The 24,056-nt window shown below is 48.7% G+C and overlaps 1 protein-coding gene and 1 non-coding gene across 2 annotated transcripts in view; both read left to right on the top strand.

Moving 5' to 3' along the window:
• The first annotated feature begins 7,657 nt into the window (after window positions 1-7,657).
• LOC119920005 lies at window positions 7,658-7,795 on the top strand. The gene has a single exon (XR_005447776.1). It is a non-coding gene; the product is annotated as a small nucleolar RNA SNORA7 (small nucleolar RNA).
• Window positions 7,796-12,958: 5,163 nt separating this feature from the next.
• PLXNA1 (plexin A1) overlaps window positions 12,959-24,056 on the top strand; it is a 249,591-nt gene continuing 238,493 nt past the window's right edge. Inside the window, exon 1 of the mRNA XM_038772017.1 lies at window positions 12,959-13,225. The gene's annotated coding sequence lies outside the window, so the exon portion shown is untranslated. The remainder of the gene's footprint in view (window positions 13,226-24,056) is intronic.

The following is a 24,056-nucleotide window of genomic DNA, read 5'->3' as shown; positions in this document are numbered from 1 at the left end:
CACAGGGGAGCAGCCACTTTCAGGGCAGGAATGTGACAGCCTCTTACTGGTTTTGGCTGCCTCTCCCCACCACCCTGAACCTCAAACCATGACAAATGCACCCACTTCCTGGGAAGCTGGGAAGAGGAGAGGGAGGAGAAGAAAGGAGGGAGGAGAGGAAAAATGAGAAGGAAGCAAAGCTATTAATACTTGGTATTTAGAAAGCATTTGTCTTCAAGGAGCACCCAGCATCTTCCAACTATTCACTCATTCTCTCATCTTGGGAAGGGGTGGGAGTGGAGAGGTGGGAGGAGTTATGCCCTTTACTCAAAGGTGGGAAGCTGAAGCCCCAAATGGATAAGAGTCCTGTGAGTCAGTCATGGAGCTGGGATCAGCCCCATTTGGCCAAACTTCCAGGCCAGGACTCTGGACAGTAGACCAACATGATGCCAATCTGGGAAGCTCAAGGGAATAGCAGAAGGACCGCCTGCCTTCCTGGGCCTTCCCTGTCAGCTGTACCAGACAGAGGGATTTCCAATATCCACAATGATGGCACCTCCCTCTCTGGACGGGCCCCTACCTGTCCTGAGAGGTTGAGAGGAGATGCTCTCATCCCATCCTCCCTTCCCCTCTTTCCCCCCGCCCCCAACCCCCCACCCAGGGGATGGAGGCCTCTGGTACTAAAGAAACCGGCTTTCAAATCTGAATCTCCATTGCAATCTCAGGAAGCCAAGTCTAGCAGCCTCAGGCTCTCACTAGCGAGGGAGGCCACACTGATGTTGGGAGAGGGCGTGGGGTCTTCTCTTAGTGAAATCTGGGCAGGATCCCTGGTCTGAACAGAAAAGCTCCAGGCTGCTAGGAGGAGGAGGTCAAGGTGTGGTTGGGGAAATGATTGAAACCCAGAGATAATGGGCCAGGTGGATTGGCTAACTGTGCCTGTCAACTCTGGGCATGCAAGTCTGGACAAGCCTGGAATGGGGATAATTTGGTGGGTTCCAGCTCAAACCTGGCCTCCCCCTCATGAGATCTTTGAGACCCAGATGACTGAGGGCCACTGTGTCCCCTGACCAGGCTTGGACTGGGCTTGGGATGGATCAGCAAGCTATTTGAATTGCCTCAGTTGACTCACATGGCACTGCTGGACCTAAATCTGGCCCCAGAGGCCTCCTTCAAAAATGTCCTTGGGGCCTCTTAGCAAAAGTCCCCCATGCCAATGAAAGCATCTCTGCTACACGGTAAGATCTTTGAGGGCATGCCTCCAGCTCTATTTTTTGTCCTCTCCCAAGCACTTAGTACAGTGTTCTGAACATGGTAAGCACTCAATAAATACCAATGATTGATTCTCCCACTCCCCGCTGAGGTGGGGTGGCCATTGGTCCAGCTTTCTACTGGTCTGTCTTCTGCGGAATGGGCACGGCACCTGGTGGCTTTTTATCCGATATTTTGATCTTCAACCCCTAGCTTCCCCCCACCTTGGCTCCTGTGGATAAGTATCATGGCTCAGAAGCAGCTCCCGTGTTCACAGGCCCCCAGGAAGGGAACCAAAGGCCCCAGAAGCAAGTGGGGGGCAGTCAGTGGTCCCCCTGGCAGCCCATTCAGTAACTGTAGAGGCTTTTTAAACTCTTGCAAAGATCAGATTCTTCAGTGGAGTCAGCTCCTTGCTCAGTATCCTCTGAAGGTGGGAGTCTCTGGTAGGGGAACAAGAAGACTGCCAGTCTGTCAGCAGAAGTCTTGGGGGATAAGGCACAAAAGTGAAAAGTAAATGGCCTAGTGGATAGACTATGGGCCTAAGTGTCAGAAGGACCTGGGTTCTAACCCCAGCTCTGCCACGTGTCTGCTATGTGACCTTGGGCAAGTCTCTAAACTTCTCTGTGCCTCAGTTCCCTCATCTGTAAAACGGGGATTAAGACTGTGAGCCCCATGTGGGACAGGGAGACAGGGACCATTTCCAACCTGATTATATCTTCCCCAGCACTTAGAACAGTGTCTGGCAAATAGTAAACGCTTAATAAATATCATATAAACAAAACAAAAAACAAAAAAACCCCTGGGAATTAGCGTTCCCCACTTCTACCCCTACTGACTTGTGGACAAATCACATTTCTGCTGCACCTGAGTTTTCCCACTGATGAAAGGAAGAGATTTCCCACCACAATAATCTGTGGTAAGGATGCATGAGATCATATCTGGAACATGCTTTGAGTCCTGGGGTGGCCAGCACTACATCAACATCAAACCATGTGATTATTGGAGGGTGGGGTCCATGAGGTTGTTAGAGCCAGCTGAGCTGGTTGGCATGGTGGTAGATTTAGGGTTGGAAAAGAAAATACCCATCTCTCTTCCCTCCCCTGCCTAATGGGACCAGTACAGATTGGGGAGACAGAAGACCTGAGATCTAGTTTTGGCTCTGCCACTGGCCTGCTGTGTGACCTTAGGCAAGTTGCTTAACCTCTTTGTGCTTCACTTGTAAAATAGGGGTGAGAAAACTGCCTCTCCCTGCCTCGCAGGGATGCTGTGAGCATAAAATGAGATCACCCATGTGAAAGTGTTTTGGAAAAATCAAAGTGCAAAAGTGCTCTACACATTCAAGGTGGGATCATTATTAGTTGTCCTCCTAGTTGCTCCTCTTGTGGGGAACCCTCTATAGAACCCCAAATAATGCCGGCAAAGCTCTGGTGTGCAAAGTCCAAGTTGAATTTCCACTGTAAATAGGCACCTCCCGGCCCGCCCTCAGCCCCTCCCCACGGACACCACTGAGTACAACTCTCCTCTACTCACACCTCTGATGTCATGAAAAAAATCCTTCCATTCATTATCCTTTTTCATTTTCCTCTCTCCCCGGAGCCTTTCAGATGCTCTCTGTTGTTCCCGCAGTCAAGAAGCTTAAAGAGCTGTTGATGCCTCTGGAGAAATGTGCTCAGAACCCTGTTTGGACATGTCCCCACTCTAGGGCTTCTCTCTTCCTGCGAAGCTGAATATGTAGTTTATCCCGGCTCTCCACCCCCCACCCACAACCACACACACACACACACACACACACACACGTACACTTTTACTTTCAAGTCAGAGGCAAGCCCTCAGAGAGTGCTGTGTCTGCTGAATTCCTAAGAAGAAAGGAACTCACCTCAGTTCCACCACAGCTTCACTTGTGTCACAGGTTCAAATCCAGACTGGCTCAACTCCCACATGGGTGAACCACATTTCAGCAGTTAAGCCCAAAGGGAGTCTTGTGATGATAAACTGTATTAACATCCACGTGGGCTAGGTGCTATACGAAGTAAGCTGAAGGCACTTGGCCCTGACCTATTCCCTGGGAGTTTACCTTGCTGACTGAAACTACTTTATTAGCATCAAAGAGGATTTTTTTCGGTTTTTGTTTCACTGCGAACCTGGAGGAAGCTTGGGAATTTGAGAAGCAGTGTGGACTACTGGAAAGAGCATGGGCGTGGGAGTCAGGAGGCCTTGATCCTAGTCCGAGCTCTGTCACTTACTTGCCACTTGACTCACTTTGGGCGAGTCACTGAATTTCTCTGTGCCTTAGTTTCCCTTGTATGTAAAATAGGGTTAAATACTTGTTCTCCCTCATGTGGACAGGGACTGGTTCTGATCTGATTACCTTGTGTCGACTCCAGTGCTTAACACAGCGCTTAGTACATAGTAAATGCTTAATAAATGCCATCGTTATTATCATCTTAGCTGGAAACTCAACTTGGAGAAGAACTGTCCTTACAGAAAGGCCTTAGATGTAGAACCAGCATGGGCTGGGTTAGATAGGGTCATGGGATGGTGGTCCTAGCCTGTGCTTTGGGCCTTCTTCGGTGGGGCGGAGGCCAGTGTCTCTAAGAAAACATGGCAGCTGAGCCATTCTCCGATCAATGCACAACCCAACCGAGCCACACTGTGCCTCAGTTTCCCTGCCTATAAAATGGATGAAATATCCTTGACCTATTGCTAGAGTTGGGACATACCCTGTAGAAAGCACCTGTATATATGTTTGTACATATTTATTACTCTATTTTACTTGTACATATTTACTATTCTATTTATTTTATTTTGTTAATATGTTTTGTTTTGTTATCTGTCTCCCCCTTCTAGACTGTGAGCCCACTGTTGGGTAGGGACCGTCTCTATACGTTGCCAACTTGTACTTCCCAAGTGCTTATTACAGTGCTCTGCACACAGTAAGCGCTCAATAAATAAGATTGAATGAATGAATGAATGAATGAATGAATGAATGGAAGCAGGTTATCCAAACTTCTTGGGACTGAGGCTGGGTCAGGTCTTTGAGAGTTCACACAACCAAGCAAAATAGGTTCAGGCACAATTCTGTTCAATTTCCCCAACTTAATTTGGATGATCTAAAGTAGTTTCTACTGATGATTGACTTTCTTCCTTTTGTTTGACTGTAAAGGGCTATATGCCACAGGTGCTGTAGCCTGTAAATGCTGATTAGAAATGGAAGAGGTTGTTTATTCATCCGTACCATCATACAGTGAAATGGCAGAATTAGAAGTACAGAAGATTTGCTTTTGACCCCCTTCTAGGGCCTTTTCTGGTCCTGAATAATAATAATGTGTGGCATTTGTTAAAACGCTTACTATGTGCCTAATTCTGTAGTAAACTCTGGGGTAGATTCAAGGTAATCTGATTGGACCCAGTCCCCATCCCTCATGGTGCTCCCAGGCTAACTGGAAAAGGAAATAGGTATTTCATCTCCATTTTACAGATGAGGAAACTGGGGCACAGAGCAGCTAAGTCGCTTGCCCATGATGATAGAGCAGGCAAGTGGCAGAGCCAGGATTAGAATCCAGGTCCTCTGACTCCCATGCTCTTGCAGCTAGGCCACGCTAGTTCCTCTGAATGTTGGGGAATGGGGAAGGGAGTCAAAAGAAGGTTGGGGGGGGGGAGAGAGAGAGAGAGAGAGAGAGAGAGAGAGAGAGAGTGAGAGTGTGTGTGTGTGTGTGTGTGTGTGTGTGTTGCGGAGGGGAATTTACGATTCTCTTCCCAGTAGCACAGGTTTGTTCAGTCTTTTCCTTTCCCAGTCCACTGGGATCTGTGTTAGGGCATTCCACAAGGGAGTTGGGGAAGTCACCTGAATCCCTGGAGGGCACCTGCTCCATAACCTTTCTTCTCCAAGCTCTAAACTCAGCAGGAACAAAAGCTGTTCAGGTTAGAGCATGAGGAACAAAGCTCCTATTCTCATGTAAATCAGCCCTGGGAGTAAAGCACTGGGAAGGAAGTGCAGCAGGAAGGTAGAAAATGGTTCCCTAGCTGGAATGTTGGTCTAGGTTTTGCATGAGGTTTATGATTGAGGTGACCAGATATCCTGCATTAGGTGAGCTGATCATGCATTTTGGGGTTCTATTCCACTAATTAAAAGGCCTAAATTGGGTCCCATGACAGAAACATAGCCTAATAGAAAGAGCATCAGCTTGCTGTGGGCAGGGAACTTGTCTACCAACTCTGTTATATTGTTATATTGTACTCTCCCAAGCACTTACTGCAGTGCTCTGCACACAGTAAGCACTCAAAAAATACCACTGACTGTTTGAGTCTGGAGACCTGAGTTCTAATCCTGACTCTGCCATTTGCGTGCTGTATGACCTTGGGCAACTCACATTCTGGCTCTGGGCTTCGGTTTCCTCATTTGTGAAATAGGGATGAAATACCCATTCTCCCTCCCCTCAGACTGTGAACCCCATATGGAGGCAGGGATTGTGTTTGATCAGATTGTATTTTATCTATCCCAGGGTTTGGCACATAGTAAGCACTGGGGTGGAGAGAGGGAATCTCTCAGCTGTGGCAGTGATGATGCTGGTGACTGCTGTCCTTCAGCAGTGGCTTCAGCAGTTACGGCCACTTTTACTACCACCCGTACAGTGGGTGGGGGCAGTGGGAGCCCTGCTGCAGTGCCTGGAGGCAGAGATGTCTGCATGTGCCAGAATATTTATGCATGCATGTATGTATGGGCTTTATTGTGTTATCTGTGCATTTCTGCCATCAATGCACAACCAGACCGAGCCACACAGGGTGGTCCCAGTCTGTGCCTCAGTTTCCCTGTTTATAAAATGGATGAAATATCCTTGACCTATTGCTGGAGTTGGGACGTACCTTGTAGAAAGCAGGTTATCCAAACTTCTTGGGGCTGAGGCTGGGTCAGATCTTTGAGAGTTCAAACAACCAAGCAAAATAGGTTCAGGCACAATTCTGTTCAATTTCCCCAACTTAATTTGGATGATCTAAAGTAGTTTCTACTGATGATTGACTTTCTTGTTTGACTGTAAAGGGTTATATGCCACAAATGCTGTAGCCTGTAAATATAGAGTCACTGAACACACATTTCTGAGTGTGTCTGTAACAGTGTGTATCTGCCTGTATTTGGAGGGGTCACTGTCAGTGTATGTCTTTAAATCTTCTTTGTGTTTGTCTACCGTGTAAGAGAGAAAGCTCCCTGTGGACAGGGAACATATCACTTCTTTATTATGTATTTCCCAAATGTCTAGCCCAGTGCACTACATCAAGGGGGAGCTCAATATATGCTGCTATTACTATTACTACTACTACTACTGCTACTACTGCTGCTGCCTGTGTCTGTTCCCCTCTTTGTCCACTCCTTTCTCTGTTTTCTTTCTTTTTTTGTTTCACTCTCTCTCTTTCCTCTCAATGTCTCTTTCTCTCTGTGACTGACCAGTGTTTTGTATTTCCAGCTTTTTCAGTCCCACCTTCTAGCCACTTTGAGCTACCTGAAATGTGGTCACCCTGCACTACTGATGACATGAAGACTGCTGAGAGACATGAACTTAAGCATCCCCCTCTCTAAAATGGGCCAAAGAATCCATGCTCCTTCTCTGTCTTCCAGGAGAAGGTAAGGAATGAAAGGGTGTCAACGCCTTGGCTTTCAAAGCAAAATGGAAATGCAGTTGGACTGAGAAATTGGGAGGAAGGGATTTGGGACCCCCAAGGACCAATTTGGTGGGTCTTACAGCAATTGCATAAGCTCTCCATACTGATTGTCATGTGGAAACTACCCTGTATTCATATTTTGCGGTTGGTTTTTTTATGGTATTTGTTATGTGCCTATTATGTGTCAGGCACTGTACTAAGCACTCAGGTAGATACAAGCTAATCAAATTAGACACAGTCCATGTCCCACATGGGGCTCACAGTCTTAAATCTCCATTTTACAGATGAGGGAACTGAGGCCCAGAGAACTTAAGTGACTTGCCCAAGGTCACACAACAGACAAGTGGCAGAGCCGGGATTAGAACCCAGGTCCTCTGATTCCCAGGTCTGGGCTCTTTCCACTAGGCCATGCTACTTCTCCAGCAGTTGTGCTGACCTGCTGCCTTCCAGAGTCAGTCGTCTGTAGCTAGGGCCTACCTTCCACAGTACCCAGGGGTAGCAATGCTCAGCCAGTGGAAAAGGAATGTGGACACTGGGGAAGAGAGATGCTTTCGAGCTGACAGGCGTGTGTCATGGGGAGATTGGAGGGCAGGGGAGAAAAATGGAAACTAAAAGCTGTTGGCATTGAGCGGTGTTAAAAGACAATCAGCAAAACCCATTGATGCATCTTGTTTACAGCATTTATTTCTTTATAATTTTCTAAGCAAGGGGATCAGAGCAGTTGGTGAGAAGTTCAGAAATAGCCTGTCTTTTTAAACCCACTAAAGGGACAACTCCCCTCTCAGGGTCAAACCTGGAGAGTTTCCAGTACGCTACCAGTCTCGGCTACAGGAGGGAGAGTCAAGCAGAAGCCTACCCATTCCATTGTTAGCTTGGGCAGTGGCTAACAAGTGAAAGGCAATCTGCTACAAGTCAAAACTCACCCATGCTGGGAAGCAGTGGCACAGGAGAGAGTCAAGGGCGGAGACTCGAGTTTACTGCACGGAAGGTAGCAATGGTAAACCACTTCCAGATTTTTACAAAAAAACCTCTATGGATATACTACCAGAATGATTGCAGATGGAGAGTGGGGCGTTCTGGGAGAGATAATAATAATAATAATAATGATGGTATTTGTTAAGCGCTTACTATGTGCAAAGCACTGTTCTAAGCGCTGGGGAGGTTACAAGGTGACGGGTTGTCCCAAGGGGGGCTCACAGTTTTTATCCCCATTTTACAGATGAGGTAACTGAGGCACAGAGAAGTTGTGACTTGCCCAAAGTCACACAGCTGACACTTGGTGGAGCCAGGATTTGAACCTGTGACCTCTGACTCCAAAGCCCGGCCTCTTTCCGCTGCTATGGGTCGGAAATGACTCGACAGCATGACAAGAGGGACAACTGCAGAAGCAGCGTGGCCGCCTAGTGGGTAGAGCATGGGCCTGAGAGTCAGGAGGACCTGGGTTCTAAACCTGACTCTGCCACTTGTCTGCTGTGTGACCTTGGGCAAGTCACTTCTCTGTGCCTCAGTTCCCTCATCTGTAAAATGGGGATGAAGACTGTGAGCCCCATGGTGGACATGGACTATGTCCCACCTGATTTGCATGTGTCTACCCTAGAGTTCAGTGACTGGTACTTAGTAAGTGCTTAACGAATACCATAAAAAGCACGGGGCGGTGGGCAGCTCTACCTCTGGGAACACTAATGCCTGCTGCTGCTCTGGCTGGTGCCTGAAGGCTCTTCTTGGCTGAGCCTTTGGGAAAGGGAGCAGGAATGGACTCTTGTCTAGGAAGGACTCCCTTGAGATTCATTTGCAAGAGAGAAGGCCTCAGCTGCTCCAAACTTCAGCATCCTAGGACCAAAGAGAGTAGTCCTCTTTGATGTGAGCCACTCTAGTGTCTGAAGACCCAGAACTCCATCCAGCAGTTTTCCCGAAGGTCAAAAGGCGTTTATCCCTCTGTGTCATCCATCCTGTGCAAGGGCTATGCCTGGTTCTCATCTCTCTTGGTATTTGACCTCTTGCTCACACCCTCCCTTCACACCTGGCAGATCACCACTCTCCCCATCTTCAAAGTCCTTCTCCTGGGAGTCTTCCCTGATTAATCTCTCATCTCCTCACTTCATTTCCCCCTCTACTTCCACTTCACCACTTCTGCATCAATCAATCAATCAATCAATCAATCATATTTATTGAGCACTTACTGTGTGCAGAGCACTGTACTAAGTGCTTGGGAAGTACAAGTTGGCACCTATTCACTTGAATCCTCACTCCCTAAACACTTTACTGCCCCCTTCTCCCCCACCCCCACAGGGCTTATGTATATATCTGTAACCTCTACTGCTTCATCCTACCTGTAATTGATTTTAGTGTCTGTCTCCCTCATTAGAGGCTAAGCTCCTTGAGGTCAGGAATTGTGTCTATTGGCTCTGTTGTACTCTCTTACAAACATGTAGTTAGTAATTCTGGTATTTGTTAAGCACTTACTGTGTGCCAGGCACTGTACTAAGCGCTGGAGTGGATACAAGCAAATCGGGTTGGACACAGTCCCTGTGCCACGTGTGGCTCACAGGTTCTAATTCTGGCTCTGCCACTTGTTTTCTGTGTGACCTTGGGCAAGTCACTTCACTTCTCTGGGCCTCAGTTACCTCATCTGTAAAATGGGGATTGAGACTATGAGTCCCACGTGGGACAGGGACTGTGTCCAACCCGATTTTGCTTGTGCCCACCCCAGCGCTTGGTACAGCGCCTTGCACGTAGTAAGTACTTCACAGATACCATAATTATTGTTATTTCTCACTGGACCAACAGCAGGGCTAAACTTCTGCTCTGGTGGATAGAGTGCTAGATTAGGAATCAGGGCTCCTAGTCTCTGCTCCTGATTCCAGTCCGGCTTTCCTCTGGTTTCTTTGGTCAAGAACTATCACCTATTTGGGGCTCGGTTTTCCCATTTGCAAAACTGGGGAGAAAAACCTCTTATAGTAAGCCCTGAAGGGTTACACTTAACCTCAATTTCAGGTTCCAGGACCCAGTTTCCCCAAGCCCCTCTGCTTCTTCCCATAGAAATCCCACCAATCAGCCAGAGGCCTCAAATGATAGAGTAAGGCGGGACCTGGAACAGCTTCTGACAAGACTCCTTTGCCCCTAGGAGTCTGTTCTCCTGGGATTCTGCTTCTGCCTTTCCTCTGCCTTATCCTTTGCCAAAGGAGAAAGGAAACTCATGCTCCTGCCTCCTCCCTCTAGCTGGGGCAAAGAGAAGAGCTGTTCCTGCTCTCCCAAGCCATGAATTAATAATAATCCTCAGCATTTGTGGAGCTTTGTTATGTTTCTGAGCTCTTGACAAACATTAATTAGTTAATCCCGACAGGCCCCTGGGGGAAAGAGGGTCAGGATTTTCCTCCCCTTTTTGTGACTGGTGAGCCTCAGTCCTGACTGAGAGGAAGTTATTATTATTGTTGTTGTTGTTTCTTTAACAAGCAGGGATGCTCCCTCAGCACAAGAGGCTGGATTGAGAGAGGTGTTGAGGGCCTTCTGCCCAGTCATGTGATTCAACTAGGATTCATTCTCCCTGTTCTGAGTGAGGATCACCAGACTCTGCTTCCCTCTTGCCTTTGCATGCCGCCATCTTTTCCCAGGGGCCACACGTTTTCGGGGTTGATGCCCTGCATGAGGAATTGGGACCCCCAGGTTGCATGCTCCACTTCCCCCCCTCCCACCCCCCACTGTGTTAGTTATTTTCCCTGTCAGAGCCTTGGTTTCCTTGTAAAACAGGCGAAAAAAATTTTCCCCGTCCTGCCCACAGAAAAAATTAATCCCTCCGGTTTCCTCCTAAAAGGAATTCTGCACAAGGAGTGGGGGGCTTATGATCTGCACAGCCAGTCCCTCCCCTCCTTCAAAGCCCCTCCATCATCCCTGTTTAATTCCCATCCCCTATTCCAGTCATATCTTCCTGTCTGCCAGCTCAGACTCCTAGGCACCTATCTGTGTATTTATTATTGATTTTCTGATCTAGCTGTGTTATTATTTACATCTTCTCTCAAGCTCTTTTAATTATTGTATATTCATCGATTAAGTCTGATTATCTTCCCCAGGAGATGGTAAACCCCTTGAGGGCCAAGATTGTATTTTATGTGTCTTCTGCATATACCCAAATGTCAGTACCTCATACAGTGGTCCTCTGTTCACAGTAGGTGCTTGGTCAGCAGAAATAATGATGACATTGAGAAGAGTGCTCTTCTGTGCTAAGATGGGGTATCTATCTAGGAGGTGACCATCCTTTCTGGGACCAGTGGAAATCCTAGGAATGTGAAATGTCAAGGCCTAACACTTGGGGCTGCAGGGGGCAATAGGAATGCAAAGTTGGCAATGTTACCTACTGGAAAGAGCTCTGGACTGAGAGTTGGGTGACCTGGGTTCTTATCCCAGCTCTGCTACTTGCCTGCTGTATGACCTTAGGCAAGTCATTTACCTTTCCTGGGCCTCAGTTTCTTCATCTATAAAATGGGGATGAAATACCTGTTCTCTCTCACAGACTGTGAGCCCCATAATAATAATAATGATGGTATTTGTTAAGCGCTTACTATATGCAAAGCACTGTTCTAAGTGCTGGGGGGATACAAGGTGATCAGGTTGTCCCACGTGGGGTTCACAATCTTAATCTCCATTTTACGGATGAGGTAACTTTGTCACAGAGAAGTTAAGTGACTTGCCCGAAGTCACACAGCTGACAATTGGCGGAGCTGGGATTTGAACCCATGACCTCTGACTCCAAATCCTGTGCTCTTTCCACTGAGCCATGCTGCTTCTCTGTCTCATGTGGGACAGGGACTTGAAAAGTTGTTAGTTTTGTTTTGCCTGAACTGAAATCCTGGCACCTGACCTGGAAGTTGTCCAGCTTAAGCTGACTCATGCCAGATAATAATAATAATAATAATAATAATAATGATGGCATTTGTTAAGTGCTTACTACTTGCAAAACACTGTTCTAAGCACTGGGGAGGATACCAGGTGATCAAGTTGTCCCACATGGGGCTCACTGTCTTAATCCCCATTTTACAGATGAGGTAACTTTGGCACAGAGAAGTTAAGTGATTTGCCCAAAGTCATACAGCTGACAATTGGCAGAGCCGGGATTTGAACCCATGAACTCTGACTCCCAAGCCTGTGCTTTTGATATGTACCCTGAGCATAGTGTAAAATGGGGATTAAATCATATTCCCTGTTACTTGGACTGTGAGCTCCATGGGGACAAGGACTGTGTCCAACTTGAATATCTTGTCTCTTTCTCTTTGCTTAGTACAGTGCTTGGCACACAGTAAAGCGCGTAACAGCTACCATAATTTTTTTAGCGCACTTACCTGGCCCTGTACCCAATTTCTTTTGGCCAGGCCTCTCCTGGCTTCCCTCCCTGTGGTGGAAAAAAAAAATCTGCATTTGCCAGGGGTGATGGGCTCCTCTTATTCATCTCTGGGAAGAATTCCCCACCCCCCAAATGAGCAGGAGGCATGTAACAAATGGGGGTGGGGAAGACAGAAGGAAAGCAGAAAGAGGCAAAGGAGAGTAGAGTCTAAGGGTGACTTCGGAAGGGTCCGAGTCTAGCCCAAACCTTTTGTTTTTCATGCCCAACCCCACCCTGGTCTGCAGGCTTACTCCTAGACCAGAACATCGCTAATGCCCTGAAATGGTTTAATAAAAACAGCACTATAAAAACCCAGCAACATTTCACACCAAACAGCAGCTCACGTTGGGTCGTTTAATAAAATTGTGTAACTTCCCGGGGGGGATGCCCTGAAATTCCACGAATGCAGTATTTCAATTTAAGAAGTTCACCCAAATCATCGTAGTTCCGAAAAAGGGGGCCCGCTTTAAGAACCCTTGAAAGCATCGCCCTTTTAAGGCCGGTCTGGCCCCCTAGGTTCCCTTTCTCTCCGTTCATTCTCCCGGCTCAGCGAGATCAGCGTAGAGTGGGGCGCCCTCTAGAGGCGAAGGGTGGCCGGGCAAGCCCTTCCCCCATCCCCGCCCTCTCCGGCAATGTGTGCGAGTGTGTGTGTGTGTGTCTGCGAGAGAGAGTGAGAGAGAGAGAGGGAGTGTGTGTGTGTGTGTGTGTGTGTGTTTCGAGCGCTCTCCCTGGGAAGTCAGATCGAGGCTGGAGTTCCACTGGAACCCTGCGCTGCATTCCATTCCATTCATGCTGGGCAGCGGCAGCAAGCAGGCACGGAACCCTGACTTGCAAAAGAGGGGAGGGAGATAGGGTGGTTTGGTGGCGAAGGAGAGGAAGCAGCAGCTGAAGGAGGTGGTGGTGGTGGTGCTAGTGGTGTGTGGAATTTAATTATGGCTGGCACCTTCGAAGCAAGCTCCGATCCAGGCTGTAAGTAATCAGAATCGAACTTTCCTCTTTCCCACCCCGATGATGCGGTCCCAGACCAGCAGTTCCGCTTGCTCGGGGGAGCCTGCCGCCGCCGAGCCGAGGTGGTTTGAGCAAAAAGAAGAGAAAAGGGGTGGCGGGGGATCGCTATGCCTCTTTTTATTTTTATTTTTTTTACAACGGGTCTCCTTGTAACAGTTGTGCCCCGCCAGAGATACTCCAAACCCCGTTTGGTATTTCCCAGTTTAGGGTTGGGGCAAACGTGTCCCTTTGCAAGGTAGGACATGGCAGTTTCCCTCCCAGTGCAGGGCGGGGTTGGAAGGGAGAGCCGACGGGAGTGGGGGTGGGGGCAGCGGCGGAATTCCCTTCTTTGGCGTGAACTAGGAAAAAGGAGTTTAGTTTCTTCGCCTGGGTGGGATCACTGGGTCGGCCGGGTGCCTGCGCCTCGGTGTCCGTGGAAGAATGCAAACTGGAGAGAAAGAAAGAGAAGCGACTGTTGAAGGGAGGAACAGAGGGTGGTGGAGGAGGATCGTCTGAAAAAAGAAGGGGAGGGGTAGACAGGGAAATGGGCTTTCAAATGCGACAAGCTCGTTTCCCCTTAAATGTAGCAGAGGAAGCTGGAAGGAGTTACAATGTGTGTGAAGGGCTCTGGGTTTCCAATTAAAAGTGTGGGGACGAGGATTCCGACTGCCTTTGAAATTGCTTAAAAGGGTGTGTGTAAGCGCAAGGGTGAGGAAGAGGATGGAGTGGCAACACTGAAACTGAATCAGCGCGTGGCCGTGAGCTTCATCTGGAATAGATAGAGGGGCAACAGGGTGGAGGGTGGGGGACGCAGGATTTTCTATCCTCTTTTTTCAGCTGCAAAGAAACGATCGCAGCGGTGGAAACGTGCTCGTTCTCCGGCTGATCGTAGGGCAAAGGGAGAGAAAGTCGCTCTTCCTCGCTCCTAACATGCAGGGTAGGGAAGGCAAGGGGAAAGCCGGGCGCGGGGGGAATGCAGCACAGGGCAGGGAGGGAGGTGGCGGCAGCTGCAAGCAGCGGCAGCAGCAAAGACAGTATCCGCAGCGAGAAGGGAGGCGAAAAGTGTTCGCCTCCGGCCACCAGTGCCCGGGGATCGCAGTTCCTAGGACGGTTTAATTCAGGGTTTCCCTTGTCATCACCTCTTCCAGACTGGGTGACCTGTAACTGGGAGGGGGGGGGGGGAAGAGAGGGGAAGGAAAACTGCGTTCTTCCTTTCTGGGGATCCGTCCGGAAGAGGGGAAGAGGGAGTCGGGGCGTGCTTCCCCTCCGGGTCCAGTCCCAAGGTCCGAAGCTTGGCTCCAGGGATTGGGTTGGGGGGGGGGGGGGATTAGCGTTGCCGAGTGATGTCTCGGTCGGCGCATTGAGGGGTACAGTTAGATCGCCGTAGACAGAGGCGGCGGGGCTTCCCAGCCCGCCCACCCTGTTCCCCAAGTCCCTTTTCCCCTTCCAGCAGTCTGAAGGGAGGAGTAAAGTGGGGCGCGCGGAAGTTTGCCTTTACTGCTCACTGGGGACCGGTCGTTGGGCGGTGCTGTCAAATCTCTCTCTAGACCTTTCTCGGCAAAGAGGTGGGGAGAGAGGGTCGAGGATGGAGGGACTGGGGGCAAAAGGCGCGGCGGGGGGATCTGATTGTAAGCCCACCCAAGCACTGCTCTTCCCTCCTGGGAAGAGGGGGGGGGGACGAGTAAAGTGGGATAACTGACGGCGGGGAGCCCTGCCGCCTCGATTCCCCTTCCGCGGCCCCGTTTATCCGCAGCGCAGGGAACTTTGCCTGGAGCCTGCGGTGTCCGTGGAGCCCAGAAAACCCGTTTTGGGGCAGTGGGTTTTGGGGACTGACTGCCGTTCCTGCTGCGGGCCTGAGTGTGAGCGGCAGCGGGTGACTAGGCGCCTGCGAGGCTGGAAATGACAGAAAACCCCGCCCGCCAATAAAGATAGATCCCTTTCACCGTTGGCAGGAGGGCACACACGGTAGCTCAGACAGACACAACGGCATCGCTCACAAAGCCAGAGAAGGTGACCAGCAGCAGGAGAGAGAGCCGCCCAGCCCCGGGCGCAGTTGTACATTAGGTCGAGGGGTTTGCGCCTCTCGATGGGCACATGGGGCTGAGGGCAGGGGGGGTCGCGGGGGTAGTGGACATGCCTGGCCGTGCCCGAAGTATTAGCCATATGCTGTAATCCGCAAAACCGCCTCCCTCAGACACATGACATTTACCAGGTCTCTTTTTACATCTCTGCTGCGCGGGGTGTGTGCGGGAGAGGGTGGGGGTTTCCGATACGTTTTCTACCCCAGTATATGAAGTTATTTCGTATCCGACGGGGAGGGTTTAGCAAACTGCCTCCGATCCTCTCTGCCCCTCCCCTCCTCCGCTGGACCGCAGTCCCGGCTTGGATGTGGGGGTGGCCGAGTGACTACGGACTCCGCGAAACCAACAGTACCACCCAGGGAGAAAACGATTCGGGATTTCTAGGAGGCAGAAGTTGGGGGAGTCCCGTCCTCCCCTCCCGAGCGTCGCCCGGGAGCCAGAGAAGATAGCAGGTTGGGGATGGCCATCCAGCGCTAATTTAACTTGAAGGTCACAGGGTGGTTAGGCTGGGGGAAGCCAAATAAGTTTTCCCTCCAGATAGCAGCCCTCTCCCCTTTTCCTCTCCCTCCAGCCCCATATCCCCTTCCCTCCCCACAAACCCTCTTATGTCCTTCTGTAATGGGAGGCGGATTGTTCTCTACCCCGAGGGCAGGGGGACGGAGAGACGTGGAGCTGGGTAAATTGGACGATACTGGCCTTTTAGCACCCTTCGGGAGCCCCTTGTCTCCCCATTCAGTTTACAAAAGGATTCCTGAAACACAAATGCATCCTCGGCATCCTAGGCCTTTCGCCAGGCTGAAAATAATCACCCTCCGACCCCCCTCCCCCCCTTTTTTGCACAGAAATATACAAGGGACAAGAGAAGGCTATTGACTGCATCAAGGGTTATCCATTTGAAAACACCATTTTCTTCCGAACAGCATCTAATTGCTTCCTGAACAATCTCAAGGTCTTTTGTATGTACTCAGTGGGTAAAATGAGCGACTCGATATATGTCTCTGAAGATACCAAAGACCAAATGTGCAGAGTAAGGGACACAAGGAAAACCAGCGGGGCAGAAAACTCCAGGATGATGTGGAGATAATTTCTTAAGTGGTTTTAAGCGAGAGGGGAGGAGGGAGGAGAGGAAGAGAAAGAGGAGGGCTTCTTTTTTCTTTTTTTTTAAAAATTCAGACAGACTGTTTGCAGGATTCAGCTTTCCTGGTAGAAGGAAATGGCAATGAAAACATTAAGGAGACAGTATCAGAACTGTGTGGGTGGTGGGTGGAAAGGAAGTTGGGATTTAAAACAGAACACTGTAAGGTGTGCAATCGACTAGCAGACTTTCCTGACTGGAGTCCCAAGGAACCCAGCCGTGGAGCATCCTGAACTCTATGTGGACTGTGCTCCCCCAGAGCAAGTAGACCCATTGGTTTGGGTTAGCAGGTGACCAGTTTATCTTTTTGATTTCCCGCTTGTATTACTGGTGTGGAAAGTGCTGATTTTGTCACTTGAATTGAAATCAGTTTTTCCCTTTTTAAATAGCTCCGACAGCATTCCTGGTTTCTGGCATTCTGTTAGGACGACCAACCACCTCCCCTGGCTTTCTGAGCTGACTGAACATGCCTTAAGTTTTTCCAGGTCTCCCAGGATCTGTATCATCCCTAAGAGTGGCAGGGGGTGGGAGGTGAGGAGACCGGGGGCGGGGGGGGGGAACGTCACTGTGCTTCATTGGTTTTAGTTGGATTTCTAGCTTCGAAAAAAAAAGAATTGAACCCCTTATTTTAATGGCACTGCAGTGAAGGGCCAAAAAATTGACCAGTCCATTTCTTTAAACCAGCCCTCCCTGCCTCCTTGTTATCCCTCCTTCACAGATAGTTAAATAAAAGTAAAAAGCGTTCTTCATATCCCCCCTCCCAGTTCTTTTATCCCTTCTGCCTCGAACTGTCATGTCTCTGTCATGTCAACTCTTTCTTTCCTCCCTCAGAAAAAATCACCTCAAGCATAAGGACACTGAAAAACCTTCAGAAGAAATGGTGTGTATGTGAGAACTACCAGAGGCTGCTTTAGCTGTCCAGCACAATCTGATTTTTTACCAACAATTTAAAAATCGGTTGAAATCAAAGTAAATCAAAATCAGATCCCCGTTAGAATGTGGTGAAAATTACTCTCCCTCTTCCCTGGAATCTCGGTGCTCTTGGCACAATGCAGACAGTACAGCCATTGTCCAGGCTCAGGTAAACCCAGGCAACTGGTTTATCTAGATCTATTTGTTTGGGGTGTGAAAGGTTTTCTTTTTCTTTTTTTTGAAGGGGTGGGGGTTTATTAACATCTCAAGCGTCATGGTGTTCCTTGAGACTAAAGGCTGACCCGTGGGGACTGATTGGTTGGGACATTTGTTTAAAATGCAAAGCTACGGTGCTAAGAAGTGTGGGTTTCAATGGAACACAAAGGTAGTTTGTACTGGCCATTGTCTCTCCAAGAGAAAATGGTGACTTTTGACCCAGCAACCCGAGGAGCTTCAGTTTTATGGGCAGGGAGGAGGCGCCAGAGAAATCTCATGGATTTCAGAGCACTTTGCCGTCATGTATCCCCTCCTTCTCTAGCCCTTCCGTTTTGTCACCATTTTCCAGATGGGGAAACTGAGGCCCAGGGAAACGTAAATTCAAGGTCACCGAGCTGGCATCCCCCGACTCCTGGTCCAGTGCTCCATCCACTAGAAGACACTGCCTGGAGTGAAAGCCCTTGACCACAGATCCCATTAAGGAAGATCTCTTGCGGAAACTGCTTCTATTTCTGGCGCCTGCCAGTGCCGATCTTCAAAACTTTGTTTTAATGTTTCCTGGGCCAGGCGCTTTTCAGCGCTTGTTATTCAAACTTGAAACCTGACCTCTGCAATTGGTAAAGTTTAATTTGTAAAAATCCAGGTGGTGTTATTTCCTGAGGGGAAGCAGAAAGTGTGTGTGTGTGTGTTTCTCGTTGTGCATGAAAACCACCCAATAAATCATAGGATTTTTTCCTTCTCCCTTGCCTTCCTCCCTCATATCATCCAATGAAATTGTCTCTTGAATCTTAAAAAGAATCTGTAGGTAGGCTGTCAGAGATGAGCCCGAGTGAAATGGAAATAGCTTTTATTTGGAAAAGAATTCCCTGCCCCTTCTTTTTCCGGTAGTTGTAGATGCCTGATGATGGTCTCCTTGATGCTGGTTTGGTAGGGTGCTGGGAATCAAAAGGAGGGATGTTTTAAGGAGCTGAGTTTGTTGGGGCAGAGAAGGGATATGGATCCCCTGGTGCTTTGGGCTTAGTGCACCCCTGTCTTCCTAGACACCTTTTCCTTTCATTCATTCAATTGTATTTATTTAGCGCTTTCTTTGTGCAGAACACCGTACTAAGCGCTTGGGAAGTACAAGTTGGCAACATATAGAGACGGTCCCTACCCAACAACGGGCTCACAGTCTAGAAGGGACTTCCCCAAATTCACACCAGGATTAAGTTAAACTCGGAAGGATGGGGCTGTTTCCCTCCCTGCCTCTCCACCCTTGACTTTCCGTGATTCTCCTTTCAGCAACGGAGGGTTTGTGGTATCCACAGGGGTGCACGGGGAAGAGGTTGAGGTAGGGGTAGCATATGTGACTGGGTGGGCCTCTCTGCCCTCCTCTAGTCAAGCCACCAGAGGGGATCTACACTGACCTCAGCGATGGGCGCCAGCATTCCGGTTCGTGGCTCCCAGCTTCCCCCAACACCCCCCCCCCATCCCCCGCCTCTTGCCTCCTTTTCCCTCCTCCCTTTCTCCCTCCTCTCTTCTCTCTTTCCCCAGCACACTTAGCTCTCTACCGCAGTAGTCTTGTTAAGGCTGTTCCAACGCCAACAGACTGAACACAGCAGCTTACAGACTTCCCCTCCCTTCGGTATTTCCCGTGTCCCTCCCATCAGCTGGCCAAGTTGGCAGACAGAGTAAGGGAAAAGGAGTAATCCAATTCGGGGCACTTTAACTGCACTTTGCTTAATCATGCCGCTGGCCGAAGTCCGGGGACTTTAATCTGCCTAAATGACCTCCGGCTGCAGGCCCGGACCGGCAGACGGTGTGGTTGCCGTCTGAGCCTCCCAGCTGATCAGAGGGTAATGTGGGAAGGTAATCTGGGCTCTGAGTTGCTGTGTATGGGGTGTTCACAGCAGCGAACGGCGGGTGCTTGGATGTGTGGATGAGAGACGGAGCTTAAAGGAAAACATTGAGTTTGCGATTTTCTCTTTATCTGTCCATTCGCTGCTGCTCCCCCGCTTCATCTTTTTCCTTTTAGTATGAAGACAATCCTTGTTCCCCTCTATGAGCAGTTGAAATAGACTGACTAGATTTTCAGGAACTCTTAGACAAGGGGGAGGGGGCAGGGGATTTTAAAAAAGTCTCCCTTTCCTTTATCCCAGTTGTCTACTGTTTAATGTACAAAATACAGGGATGGTAATTGCGTTAAGATGTATATAATTATACTGTAGAAGAAAAAAAACCTACCTCGTTAATTGCATGGCTGTTTTGAACTGATAAATGTTGAGTGATTCATGTTTCCTTAAAAGTTCGCAAACATTGAGCCCTGATCCCTAACACCGGGAACTGGAAGATGCTTGTTCTCATTCGGTTTCTATTGTTAACCGGATCCCCAATGTGTCCTTCCAAGAAGAAGCTGAGAGGGTATGGGATGAAGATCCTTGGCATTGAGTCAAGCTCCGTTGTCAGGCTGATGGAATGGGTCCGTCAGGCGTGAGCATCTTTCTGGGAAGGAGTTAGAGTGGATGCCCAGAATTCTTTCAGTGGTATTTATTGGGCACTTACTCTGTCCAGAGAGCTGTACTAAGCACTTGGGTTAGTACCATGAACCCTATCCTCAAGGATTTTATAATCTAGCTGGGGAGCGAGGTGCTAAAATAAATTACAGGGAGAGGAAGCAACAGAGTAACATATCTTGTACTTGGATTTGCTCCTGGTATTCATCCCTCCCTGAGCCCCACAGCATTTAGGTACTGTAATTTATTTATTTATGTATGTTAATGTCTGTCTCCCTGTCTAGACTGTAAGCTCATTATGGGCAGGGACATTTCTACCAGCTCTGTTACACTGTACTCTCCCAAGTGCTTAGTACAATTCTCTGCACACAATAAGTGCTCAATAAATATGATTGGCTGATTGATTGAACATAAGTACTGTGGTGTGGCCGGGGTGCTGAGGTGAGTACCTAAGTGCTTAAGTGAAGATGTGGAAGTGCTGAAGTGACATTTGGGTTGGGGGATCATAGGGGAGGGAGATGAGAAGTTAGTCATGGAAGGCCTCCTGGAAGATATTTGATTTCAGAAGGGCTTTGAAGTTGGGGAGAGTGGCAATCTATCAGCTCTAAAGGGGGAGGGATTTCCAAGCAGGAGGGAGAATGTGAGCGAGGTCAGTGATGAGCGAGATGACATCAAGGTATAATGAATAGGTTGCCTTGAGCTGAGCAAACCATGTGAGCTGGGGCATAGTGGGAGAGGAATGAGGTTAAATTGGAGGGGAAGGGGAGTTGATTTAAGCCAACAGTCAGTCATCATCATCATCAAATGCCATCGAATCGTTTCCAATCCATAGTGACTCTGTGGACATATTTTCTCCAGAACATCTTACCTTCCGTCATATCTGTAGTTGTTCTGGTATGTATCCATAGAGTTTTCTTGCTAAAAAAATACGGAAGTGGTTTACAATTGCCTTCTTTAGAGCAGTAAAAACTTAACTCTCTGCTGTTGTCTGTGATCAACATTTTGATCACTTAATCATCTGCCTTTAACTCTTTCCCCTGTCGTTGCTACCCAGCACAGGTGAATCAGCTTTGTCTGAAGCTTCGGCTTAGACTTTTCCATTACAGGTAACCCTGATGAGAGAATATCTCTCAGTGGTATAGCTCTAAGCTTCATTAGCTTATGCAAATTCTCCTGCCATGATAAGGCATTGACTCTTAGGAGAGAGATGGTCAGTAGTCTCTGCTTAATGCAGAGAGAAATGGGTAACCATGGGAGGTCTTTGAGGGGTGGCCAGAGGCAAATAAAAAATTGCAAGGGCCAAGCCTCACACTAAGCACCTAATTGTTGTTAGTGGAGGAGCTGACAAACTTTAGGGAGCCTGGTATCCCATAGTCCCACCTCTTTCCCACCCCAGGATGTCATTCTCTTGTTCCCCTGGGAGCCACTGTCAATTGTGCAGATTCTCTGATCAACCAGGAGGCAGGTCCCCACAATCCTGCCTTGTGTGCTCAAGCTCATTTTAGTACCTCTCACCCCTACAGGGCTCAGCTCTGACCAGCAGTCCAAGTTACCAAGCCACCCTTTGATACCTTGCTCTAATGTCACCTTGTGGTAACATGTTTACCCACTCTGTTGTGTTGTGCTCTTCCAAGTGCTTAGTACAGTGCTCTGCACACAGTAAGTGCTCAATAAATACCTTTGATTGATTAACAAACAGGCCATATCTGTGATACAACTTGAGTCAGGTTTGCTTGGCACAGGCATATGTGTGGAGTTTCTATCTGCCGCTGACTATAGAGAGGGAGTCTTGAGAAGGGGAGAATCAGTCTATAGGTTATGCTGCTGGAGGCATCAATGACCAAGATCTCTACAACTGTCTACCCCAAGCAAGCAGGTTTTTCCTGAATGAATGGCATCCATCTGTGCCATGATTGCACACAGGGTAAGCTTGATGCTGCTACAACAGTTTGCCCCACCTCTAAGCCCCTGTCAAGAACTCTGACAAGAGATTAGTGGCTTGATCACAACTGAAAGCACTTTATATTTTACCGTACTCCCACCTCATCACCTGCTCTGCTTCCGGCCTCAGGGAGGCCCTCAGCCTGGCCCTCAGAGGCCTGGCAGCCTGGCAGTGGGATGGGCAAAAAAGGCTTGTTGGTACTTCTGGACATCAGCTATTCATTGGCTAAACTCCCAGACCAACCGAGAGCTATGCAGATGGAAGTGACTGTGCCAACCAGGAGGCAGCGTGGCTTAGCACAGACAGCACAAGTCTCAGAGTCAGGGAGGCCTGGACTCCAGTTCCAGCTCTGCCATTCTCCTGCTGTGAGACCACAGGAGAGTTACTTAATTACTCTAGGCCTCAGTTTCTTCATTAAGAGGCTAAATTGACGCCTGCCTTTCCCTACCTCACAGAGATTCTGTCAAGATAAAATGGCGTAGTTGTTGTGAAAGAGATTTGGTAAGAGTGGTTTATAAATTTTGAGATACTAATACTTTGAATGGTGGTGGTGAATGCTAGGACCAAGCAGTTTCTGTTCATATTCTTTTTAACATTTTTTGTTTTTAGCTTGGCCTTCAGTTCTGTGTAGATGGGATCTGACATTGCCTTGTTGGTTTCTGAGGAATCCTGGGGCAGCACAGTGGGACTGACTCTGTATTAATCCTTCCACTTAGAGTGTTAATGGGAGGATAGGAGGGAGAGGGGGCTAGGGCTGGAGTGGTGGAGCCACAGAGAAGGACTAAAGTGCACCAGCTGGTTCATCCCATAGTATCCCATGCCAGCCGGCCCAATTTCCCCTCTTGGCAGAGAGAGCTTGACAGACCAGCCACCTGAGCTGAAGATCATTGACCTAGAGCTGGTCAAATCCCCCAGTCCAGTGTTGAAGACTGGCATGGCTGTTCTTCTAAGCCTCTGGGTAATCCCAAGCGCTTAGTACAGTGCTCTGCATGCAGTAAGTGCTCAATAAATATGATTGAATGAATGAATGAATCCAGGTTGGCAGGCCTCAGGGACTGTCAGTCCAGCCCCTTGAATAGTTATTGGAACACAGAGGGAAAAGGAACTGACTGAGGTGGCATTGGGAAGCTGGGAGTGAATACTGGCTTCTCTCAAGTGAAGGGGGCAATTTCTCTCTCCGGACTCACCTGGGAAAGAGAGATGCATCTGCTTTTTCTTGCAGTACCTCCAGTCTCTCCACAGCGCCATATGCCCTCCTCTTGACAACCTTCCGTTCTCCCCGCCAAACCCAGTTCTCTGTCAGAGTTTTATTGACATCCCTGGTTCTGACCCGAGGACTTAGGTGGGTTTGGATTTAAAGGACAGCTGAAATGTTCCTGGGTCATAATTTGGGACTTGCTATTATAGCTGAGCATCTAGCACAATGAGGAGATTTGAGAATTATCTGGTTAGTTTTAGCCATGTAGAATGTCAACCAGATAATGCAGGCCCCAGAGTGGAGGTTGGGTTCAAATTAACTAGGTAATTGCAGCTCTTGACTTCACTCAGCCTGGATAGACCTGGTTGTGTTGTTAGAGAATCTGGGACACAGGAAGGCTTCAGGCTGTAGAAGCAGGATGCTGCCTTTGCCCTGAGTCCTGATGAGTTTGATTTTTGGCTTTATCCTTCCACTTTTACGACTGGAGATGAGGCTGGATATCTGACATCGGACACCACCTGACCCCAGGCCCCTCTTCCTTGGCTTCAAGTTACTGTGAATATTGACACTCAGCAGCTGGGGGAGGCCAGCAGCAGTTCTATATGGGGAAAGGAGCCTAAGTCCCACTAGATTGTCAGTTCCTTGAGGGCAGGGATCATGTCTACCAACTCAACGGAATTATACTTTCCCAAATGCTTAGTACCCAGTAAGCACTCAATAAATACCATTGATTGATTGTAGGAGGAACTAGGGCCCATCACCTCAACCAAGATCCCACCAGACTTACGGAGACCTCAGGGTGACTCCTGCATCCCCAAGTCATGGCAGAGAAAGATG

Source organism: Tachyglossus aculeatus, chromosome X1 (genome assembly GCF_015852505.1).
Source record: "Tachyglossus aculeatus isolate mTacAcu1 chromosome X1, mTacAcu1.pri, whole genome shotgun sequence".
NCBI classification, from domain to species: Eukaryota; Metazoa; Chordata; class Mammalia; order Monotremata; family Tachyglossidae; genus Tachyglossus; species Tachyglossus aculeatus.
The sequence above is the reverse complement of the archived record's forward strand: the minus strand, read 5'-3'. Positions and strand labels throughout refer to the sequence as shown.